The sequence below is a fragment of the Pteropus alecto genome, unplaced genomic scaffold (assembly GCF_000325575.1).
Source record: "Pteropus alecto unplaced genomic scaffold, ASM32557v1 scaffold57, whole genome shotgun sequence".
In the NCBI taxonomy this organism is placed as follows: Eukaryota; Metazoa; Chordata; class Mammalia; order Chiroptera; family Pteropodidae; genus Pteropus; species Pteropus alecto.
The window spans coordinates 436,819-447,529 of NW_006442508.1; the positions used below are offsets into that span (position 1 = coordinate 436,819).

Sequence of the window (10,711 nt, forward strand, 5' to 3'; positions counted from 1 at the left end):
AATTCACCTTTGATGGCCATTATGGGCTTGCCACCTTTGTGTTGGGCAATTACTTTGAGTTTTGAGTGTAACTGTTCTACTCTTCTTCTCCCCAGAGGCAGAAGACACAGATGGGAGTTTTGTAGACATGATGAGATTTTTGTTATCCAAAAAAAGTTGGTAACAGCACACTGTAGAATATCAATTGTTTACTCTTGTGATTGCATAGCTGACTAGAGCTGCGGCTTGCTGCTGCTGCTGCTGTCCAACATCACAAGAGAGTATTGTACTGTATTTTATTACCCTGGGAAAAAAAATCAAAATTCAGAGGTACAGTTTTTTTTGAATGCATATCACTTTCACACCACTGTAGAGTTGTATTTTAAAATAACTATAATTAATATGTTAAAAGATGCAGCAGGAAAAGTGGACAAAATACATTAAGAATAGTAAATTTTGTAAAAGCTGAAATAAATGGGACTGTATCAAACTAAAAATCTTCTCAGCAAAAGAAATCATCAAAAAGATAAAGAAACAACCTTCCAAATGGGAAAATATATTTGTAAGCAACGCCTCCGATAACGGCTAATATCCAAAATATACAAAAAACTCATACGACTCAACAATAAAAAAACACAAACAATCCAATTAAAAATTAGACAGAGGACCTGGACAGACATTTTTCCCAGGAACATATGCATATGGCCAAAACATATAAAAAATGCTCAACTTCATTAGCTATTAGGGAAATGCAAATCAAAACCACAATGAGATACCATCTCACACCTGTTAGAATAGCTATAATCAACAGGACAAGGAATAACAAATGTTGGAGAGGATGCAGAGAAAAAGAACCTTCATACATTGCTGGTGGGACTACAAATTGGTACAGCCACTGCGGAAAACAGTATGGAAGTTCCTCAAAAAACTAACAATTGATCTACCATATGATCCAGCCACCCCTCTACTGGGTATTTACCCCAAACACTTGAAAACCCATATCCGAAAAGATATTTGCACCCTGATGTTTATAGCAGCATTATTCATAGTGGCCAGGACATAGAAGCAACTGAAGTGTCCTATGATAGATGATTGGCTAAAGAAGCTGTGGTACATATATTCAATGGAATATTACTCAGCCATAAGAAGAGATGAAATATTGCCATTTGTGACATGGATAGACCTCGAGATAATCATGTTACGCGAAATAAGCAAGACAGAAAAAGTTGAAAATCACATGCTATCACTTATGTATGGGATATAAACCTAAAAGCAACAAATAAGCAGGACAAACAGAGACACATGGACTATAGACTAGTGGTTACTAGTGGGGTAGGGGAGGAGGGATGAGGTAGACAGGGTAAAGGGAGTCAAATATAGGGTTTAGGAGAAATGTGAATGCGTAAAGGGGATCAAATATATGGTAGCTGAAGAAAACTGGACTTTGGGTGGTAAACATACAATACAGATGTCAAATATACAGATGTCAAATGATAACGTACACCTGAAAATTATATAACTGTATTAACCAATGTTATCCCAATAAACTTAACTAAAAATTAAAAAAAAAAAAAAAAAAGAATAGGAAATTTCGGCATAGACATGGAAACTAAAACTGCTGAACATTATCAGACTGGAGGCACGGTAGGAAAAGAAAAAAAAATAAGGTTATATTTAAGAGATAATGATTATTTTTTAATAACAATGAAAGAGAAACTAAAGATCCAAGAAACTCAGAGAAGCCCAAACGAGAAATACAAAGAAAAATACGAAAGACACATCAAAGTCAAAAAAGGGTAAAATCATGAGGGTGGCCAGAGAAGAAAGTAATCCCTCTTACTAGGGAATAGAGCAATTTACTATCCAAAATGTTCTATTTAATTACCATCATACATTTCAAGCACTGACAAGTTGCAAATAATTAAAATGAAGTAATAAAGTCATAAAAACATTTCATGTTTGATGATTCAGAAGTTCCATAGGAATCATATCACACGTAAATAAAAATGATTAGTTTTAGATGTCACACATTACTGAAAATGCGAAACATCAATGTTACTGACCCTTTTGAAAAAGAGTAAAATGCTCATTAGTAAAATATATAAAACTACCAACTTTAATTTTTTTTTTAATGTCAATGTGCTACATTTGCAGCAGTCAGCTCAAATGAAGAAGACTGGGATAGAATGAGATTTCATTGGAACCCAGAATGTCAGCTTTCATGAGTAAATAAATCCATCAAATGAGCTTGTAAGCTATTACCTTTAGAAATTATTTTTGTTAAATTACATTTTTATAACTACTAGTTAAACTGTCTAACAGAAATGTAGATTATAAGAGAGTTCTAGACTGCCACCAGATAAAGTAAAAGAGGTCATGGTATACATAATACCATGCTCTTCAAGTAAATTTAGATGTTTTCCAAATAGAGCTAAGTTTAAAATAATTCGGGAATAAAATCTGTTTCTGGGCAGAACTTAACTTAATGTAAAACACCCTATAACTAATTTAAAAAATCCTTTTTAGACAAAATTTTTGAGAATAGTTAATATGAAATTTAGCAATAGGGAAAGTAAAATATATTTCTGGGATCCTCAGTGCATATTATCTGTATCAATATCACCTAAAGGGCTTTTTTAAAATGCAGGGAGGGGGAAAGAAAAAAATGCAGAAACTTAAGCACATCCCTAAACTACTAAATTGGCTTGGGGTGGCAGGGGCGGGGAGATTACCAGATATTTGATTCTTAACAAAAGCACCAGTTGATATTTAAGAACTCTAAAAGTCTAAGAACCACTAATTTAGATTAGAGGACACTGATTATCTTCAAGATTTAAAATCTTCTCATTCACCTAAAATGAGTAAATCTAGCACTTAGAACTCGATCTTGGCCAAACAAGAAGAGTCAAAATTAGGAACATTTAAGAAAGCTATAAATCTAACTTTGATAGAAAACATAAGTGACATGTAAATAATAAACATTTGGGATTTTCCACGCTAAAATACGTATAGGAAGAGGAAAGGGATGAATAAACAGAACACAGAGGATTTCTAGAGCAGTGAAAATACTCAATATGTAATTATTTGTCCAAACCCACAGAATGCATAAACTCAGGTAAACTATGGACTTCGGGTGATTATGATGTGTCAATATAGGTTCAGCATTGGTAATAAATGTACCACCCCAAGTGACACTGACAATGGAGAGGCCACATATGTGTGGGAGGACATACACACACACACACACACACACACACACACACACACACGTGTATATGTATATGAAACATATATACACACACATATATATGTATGTATGTATATGAAACACCTATACATTTCCCTCAAATTTGTTATGAAAATAAGCCTGCTCTAAAAAATAGATTCTTTAAAAAATATTGTTTTAAAGGATTAGTGACATAGATATATTAATGTTATATGGTTCCATGAACATCAAGACAATACATTTACAAAATAATTAAAAGTTTATTTAACAAACGAAATAGACTTTGGGTGATGATGACATATTAATGGTGGCCCACTGACTGACTAACATACTACTCTGATGCTGGGTGTGAAGTGTTGATGGGGGAGGCGGAGCTGGGGGGAAACAGGAAGTTGTTGAGAAACTCTACTTTCTACTTAATTTTACTGTGAACTGCTTTAAAAAATAGCATCTCATGAAAAAAAAGCATTAACAATTATATAATAAACAAAATATAGAAAAACATAAAGAACAACTGAGACAAAACAGTGTATTATAATCTAAAAAACTGACAAAATATCAATTAAAAAGAGAACTGAAAAGACAAAATTATATAACATTACTCCGAAGAGATCTGAAACCCATTTCATTTTATTACTGATAATTTATACCATTTTCTTCAAAGCTATTTAGGTATACGCTTCAAAAAAAAGAAAACCATTTTCTAAACTTCTTCCAGAAACAAAGTAGTTTCCCTATATACATTGACTCAATCCTTATGAATTTAAATAAATTTCTTTTTGCAGCTGAGGAATTCATCTCTACTTACTTTATAGTGGCTAGATGAAAGATACTTAATTCAACAAATATTTGAAATTATAGGATAATTATACATGGCTACTGAATTTAATTTTTGAGTATTAAACTTAACAAAATAATTTGGCATCAATTTACTATTAAATTGAATTCCTACCACAGAAATTCTACAAAGTTTTGGAAAAACACACACTGAATATATGTGATAAAAATCCAATTCATATAATAACCTGGTATAAAATTCTACTAACCACGTTTTTAAATTTTACTCATCCGCAGTCTTCACATCTAGTATCATATGATGAAACTCTCGGCAACTAACAGATTTATTCAGGCAGTATCAATTAGAAATGGATCACTGTTCAAGTAAATATGCCATCTGGTCTGGACAAGAGGATAAAAAGATTCCATAAACAGACCACAAAGAAAAGATGATATTCAAGTGCTTAAGAAACCGCTTGGTCATTTAGCTTTGTTAATCATGCAAAACCAGGCACACATATCACACTTCAGCTCAAATGCCTGAGATTTTTTTTTTAATTCAAATTCCTTTGGCATCGAAAAACTTTAACAATTTCATAGGTACTGTCCTCTTTTTTCTTATCGAACCACTTTTTAAAGATACTTTAGCTCTAGCAAAATTGTTCTACTTGTTTTCTTCAAACACACCAAGCCCACTACTGCCCTGTCTTTGTTTTTCCCTGCTATTCATCTGCCTGACCTTGAATTAAACCAAAGTTGGGCCTTCAGTCCAATTGTCAACCCATGAAACTTTTCTTAACCATCAAAATTCTTATCTCTTTATCCAAAGAAACGGATGCAATCCTAGCACATAATTAGCATTTAACTTATAAGTTATATGGTAATCTCAAATATTCTTCATATAAATGGAAATCCATTCTACTATTGGTGGAGTTTTAAATGTTTGATCTTAATGATAATTTTATAACATGAAAAACCACACATATTATGGCAGTTCCTAACTTCCAGTATGACATTATATATATATGTATATATATACATAAAATGATATATTTGTAACTTCCAAAGGCTGAGGGTCTCCATATTTATGCACACCTGGAACTATGCAGAAGCACACCAGTTGGGAAGCTCTGTTTTAACGTAAAAAGACCAAATGCCAACAGCAAGAGAAAGAAATTTAGTAAATTCCTTCACTGTATTTGGCTTTCTATTGAAACTATTATCCAGAAACTTCTTCATTTATTGTCTTTAGCAAATAAAAACTTGTTAGGCTTTTATATGATGTATAAACTCCACTTATTTTATCTCTGACCAGGGAATTCAATTGGACATACTTCCAATGTGTCAACAACCTCAGCCAAAACAGTGCTTAACTTAAACAACTGTGAAAATAGAAGCTAACAGAAACAAAATTCATTAATGGCCTTAAATCCATCTTCTTAGTATGCACTCCAATTTTTTCCTTGAACAGCTACAGATTTCTGATACAGGAAAAATAAATCATGGTATTGTCATTCTATATGTTCATGTTATTTATTTCATTTATGATTTTTAATAAGCCCTAACCTAATTTCTATATAACTCAAGGTCTTGAATTAAGACCTCAGTGAGGCTTGATGATTTCAACCTTATATGTTACTAACATTTTGTCTCCATCTCCACTATATCCTCATTTCTTTAAGCAAATTTTAAAAAGTCGCTCAATTTCCTTTGAGTTTTTAGAGTTCTTTCCACTCTGAACCTCAATGTGAAACTTATGTTGAATCATTCCCATAAAGAACTTCTCTTGTTGCCAGGAGGCAATAAAATGGCTTTTTTGCAACATATTAATTTGCCAATTTGACTGCTAATTTAAAAGTAGGCATTACTTAATAATAATTATTGACACTGGGCACTCATCTTGCTGTGAAAGTCCAAAATGGTACAACCCCCATGGAGGGGAAATTTAGCCACTTCTAACAAAATCACTCACAAATTGACCCTTTCACCAAACAATCTCACTCCTAGGAATTTACCCTAATGATTCACCGCCACAGATATAAAATAACATGTGAATAAGGTTATTCACTTTAGCATTATTTGTAAGATCAAAATACTAGAAACGATCTCAGATGTAACAAGGAGAGAGTAGGTGAATAAACTACTATGGTATATCTATACATAGAGTACTATAAAGCCATGAAAAAGAATAAAAAAAGATTTCTAGATAGAGTGATTTCCAAGATATTTTTAAAAAGCAAAGTACAAGAGAGTACATATAGTAGCCTATCTTTTGAGTAAGAAGGGAGATAACACAGAAAAGATAAACCAGAAACTAATGAAATTATTATCTATAAGTGACTGCGTATGTAGAAATAGAGTAGAAAGGATAAGATGGAAGTAAGACATCCGAAAACAAATTTTGTATCTTTCTGACTTGAACCATATAAAATTAAAAAGAATGAAAAAAGTAGTCCCTAAACTGAATACAACTCAATCAAAAAATAACTTCTACAACTTACCCGCAAACTAACCTGATTTAAAAAGGGCAAAGAACCTGAACAAACATTTTTCCAAAGATACACAAATGGCCAAAAAGCATGAAAAGATACTCAACATCACTTTTCAAGGAAATGTAAATCAAAACCACAATGAGATACTACCTCACACCGTTAGAATGGCCATTATCAAAAACACAGAAAATAACAAGCATTGCAAGAATGTGGAGAAATTGGAATCACTGTGTACTACCAGCAAAAATGTAAAATGGTGCAGCTGCTATGGAAAACAGTATGGCGTGGTGGTGCAATATTGTGATCTGTAAGAAATATATATTTGGTCTTTGTCCACAATTCTTGGCTCACAGCTCCAGAACCCTTGAAATTTCCCAAGTGTTAAAAGTAAGAAAAAGTATCTTTAGTTATGTTAATGTGGTGACTTTTAGAAAGCACCCAAGGATAGGGGCTGGGTCCTAATTCAACCAACCATGTGATTAGAGGGTTGGAATGTTCACTCCCACCACCCCCACCTCCAGGGAAGTGAGAAGGGCTGGAGGTAGAATCAATCAATTGCCAATGATTTAATCAATCATAACTATGTAACAGAGCCTTCACAAAAACCCAAGAAGATGGGGTTGGGAGAGCCTCTGAGTTGGTGAACTCATGGAGATGAAGGAGAGTGGCACCCTGAGAGGGCATGGAAGTTCCATGCTCCTTCTCACATATCTTGCCCTATGCATCTCTTCCATCCAGCTATTCCTATTTCCTTTTACAATAAACCACTGATCTAGTAAAGTTACATGTTTCTGAGTTCTGTGAACCATTCTAGCAAATTAATTGAACCAAGGAGGGGGTTGTGGGAACCACTAATTTAGAACCAGTTGGTCAGAAGTACAGGTAACAACCTAGACTTTCAATTTAACCATCTTCAATCTGTGGCCAGTTGGTCAGAAGCACAGGTAACCTGGGCTTGTGTCTGGTATCTGAAATGTGTATAGGGTCGGGGGGCAGTCTTGTAGGACACCCTGCTGTTGTCTGAGAATAGTTTGCTGGAGTGGGGGTATCTCTCTGCATTGTGGAATTAGGTCCAGACACCGAATGTAGGGGGTTCTTTTAAAAATTTAAATAGATTTATTATATGATCCAGCAATATGTAGTCTGGGTACATATATATGCAAAAGAATTTAAAACAGGATCTCAAAGAAATGTATGTACACCCATGTTCATTGAAGCATTAGTTACAATAGCCAAGATGTGAAAGCAACTTAAACATTCATTGATGGATTAATCAATAAAGAAAACATGATGCGTATATATACACATGTAATATGATACAGCCTTAAAAAAAGAAATCCAGTCATATGCTACATCATAGATAAGCTTTGAGGACATTATGCTAAGTGAAATAAGCTAGTCACAAAAAAGACAAATACTGTACGATTCCACTGATATGAGGGATCTAAAGTAGGCAAACTCTTAGAAAACAGAAAGGTGGTTGCCCGGGGCTGGGAGGGGGAAAAGAGGAGTTGTTCAATGGGTATAGTTTTAGTTTTTCGAGATGAGAAAGTTCTAGAGATCTATTGTATTAACAATGTGCATATAGTATAATACTATACTGTACACCTAAAAATGGTTAAGATGATAAATTTTATGTTTTTAGAATAAAAAAATCAAGCAAGGTTAACATTTGTCAGTGGAAATGAGTCTGTGTGTATATATACCACATTAAATACAAACAAAAAGAAATAACCAATTGTATACAAAATTTATAACCACCACTCAGACAAAAGAATTCAAATTCATGTAACTAACGAACTGTGGTGCTCTATATAACCTTAATGGGACAGAAAGAACAGCAAAGAAATCTTGCAAGGGATACTGGTATAGTAGTTCTGAATTTTTTTGTGCTTCTAGTAGGGTAGTAGAAATAAATTTATCAAAGTAATGGGAAAGCGGGGATTACACTGTAAGAGAAGGATGGTACAAATATAGAATGGAGGAAGTTAAGGGAAAACTCTGTGCTGCTGGACTGCAACTGAATGAATTCATGATTTAAAGTATATATGTATATTTTCTAGCTCTATATACTGAAAAGGCCTGAAGAAATTACATCCTAGTAACAACATGAACAATTTATAGACACCACACTCCCAACTAAATTGGAAATAGGGCTCCTTGGAGAAAATAACCTATCCAAATATGGGGCAGGGAAGCATAAGGTGAACAAACACCTTGTACTGGAAAATAAAGAAATGCTCAAAGAATCACAGAGACATGTCAGAAAGACACAAGAAGTTTTAAAAAGACACTGAAACCAGCATGTTCACAATCTAACCCTCAAAAGGAATAAAGATAGTAATGGATTATAATGCATTTATAAGAAATCCGTTAGTAATTTTTTTTTAAATGGGGACAGGTTCTTCTTTACAGAATGCCAGTTAATACATGTAGAAAGAATGACAGAATTTAAAACGTCAACATTTTAAAATCAAAGTGGATGCTAAAAGTTAAGAATTGTTGAAAAACAAGTTATTCTTACAAACTGTCACCTTAAATATTATTTACTAATTGTAAATGGAGAAAGGTACCTTTATAATGAAGAGTATTGGCCAGCTGTAACCAAGTGATCAAACTTAGCATAACCAATAGGACAAGATGACAGTATGTGCCTCCTGATACAATGCAAACGGAACTACATGCCACTTGTGTAATGGTATACTTGTTTCTCAATATGATAAAGGGCATTTATGAAAAATCCATAGCCAAAAAAAGTTCAACCTGAATCTAAGCATGGGGAAATGAGACGAAAACAGATTATGGAACTCTCATTAAGACAGATGCTTCAAAAATGTCAAGTCATGAACAACCCCCATACCCCCTCCCCCCAAAAAAAACAGTGAGAGGACTACCTAAAGGAAACTAAAGAGAAGTGATAAACACACATGAGCCTATATTGAAACCCAACTTCTTGAAGGAATTAAAATGCTTTAATTAAAAAATCACGAGTGGCTGATAAATGTAGAAACTGAAAATTTACAGACTACTTAAAACCTAAAATTGCTGACTGTTTAGATGGATCATCGGTGGTGGTGAACAGCAGAAAGGGATTATGGATGAATTGGCACTGTTCTAGCTGCTCCTTATGCCACCTGCCTGCAAAGAAAGCCTGACATTGGTTAGATATTGAGCCAAGCTAATGCTGGCAGCAGATCCAGTGATGGTAAGGTGCTTATTAGTAGATACTTCCATGGTTCTCAATTTTGATCTGCAACCCAGATATCTAACAGAACTCATTGCTTTTGGCATCAATGCCCAATTAAGCAGCCAATAAATCATTTGGAATGGTGAGTTCATGAGAAGTGGTCTGTGCAGATGCATCTAAATCTGCACTGGATCTGGTGTTAGCATGTGTCATGGGAAAATGAGACTGTTGCATTGCCAACTGGTGCAGCTTGGTCAAATCTGGCTGTGGAATGGCATACTGTGATTGAATGGTACAGGAATCAAGAGGTGGTCCCTACAAGTTAGGGTTGAAGCACATGGACTGGGTTGTGTGGGGAAAGCTCACATTGTTACTGCCTGTGCTGTACCTGTCCTGACCACCTGCAAAGATGATCGGAGAACTGGATGGCTTGGGCTGATACAAGATGGTCATGTTCTTTGGGGGTAGGGGGTGACTTCAACATGACCACGAAGATTTGTTTTACACACTCAATGCCAGCGATAGTGATAACCCACACAGTTGAGATGAGGAGTGTATCCCCTGACACCTAGACGTGAGGCCCTGTGCTCTCATATTTCCCTGATCTTGTAACCACCTTTACCAATGACACAGCCACACTGACTAGGAGGGACCACCAACCTCGGGGTGACTTGAGGTCTACTGGCAGCTGTGCTACTGGTCACAGAGCTGCTGATGTCCTCTTCCAGTTTGTCAATAATCATAGCAAAGGCTTTGAAGATGGCATTAGTGAGTCCAACCAAAGTGGTAATTTTCTCAGGACAATTTCCTTCAGAGATGTTGATACGTGGGCCACTCTACTTGTGTATCTTAACTGATTCTTTCTTTCTGATGATACTGCCAACTTCTTTTCCATGCATAAGTAGCCAGATGGGAAGAGTGATATTCAATCCTTCAATCACACCAGTGTCCATGTCAAGCAGTGTTCTGGACAGCCAGACTTTGGTCAAGTCTTTGGTCGCTGGTGGGATGAAAGCCAAAAACTGCAGGTCTGAGGCTACTGAGGTGGGA

At 35.0% G+C, this 10,711-nt stretch overlaps 1 protein-coding gene and 1 pseudogene across 2 annotated transcripts in view; both read right to left on the bottom strand.

Annotated features, from left to right (window-relative positions):
- The window catches only part of PDS5A (PDS5 cohesin associated factor A), a 111,027-nt gene that overhangs the window by 91,704 nt on the left and 8,612 nt on the right, over nt 1–10,711 (bottom strand). The window lies entirely within an intron of this gene.
- On the bottom strand, nt 7,682–10,684 carry LOC112471516 (annotated as a pseudogene).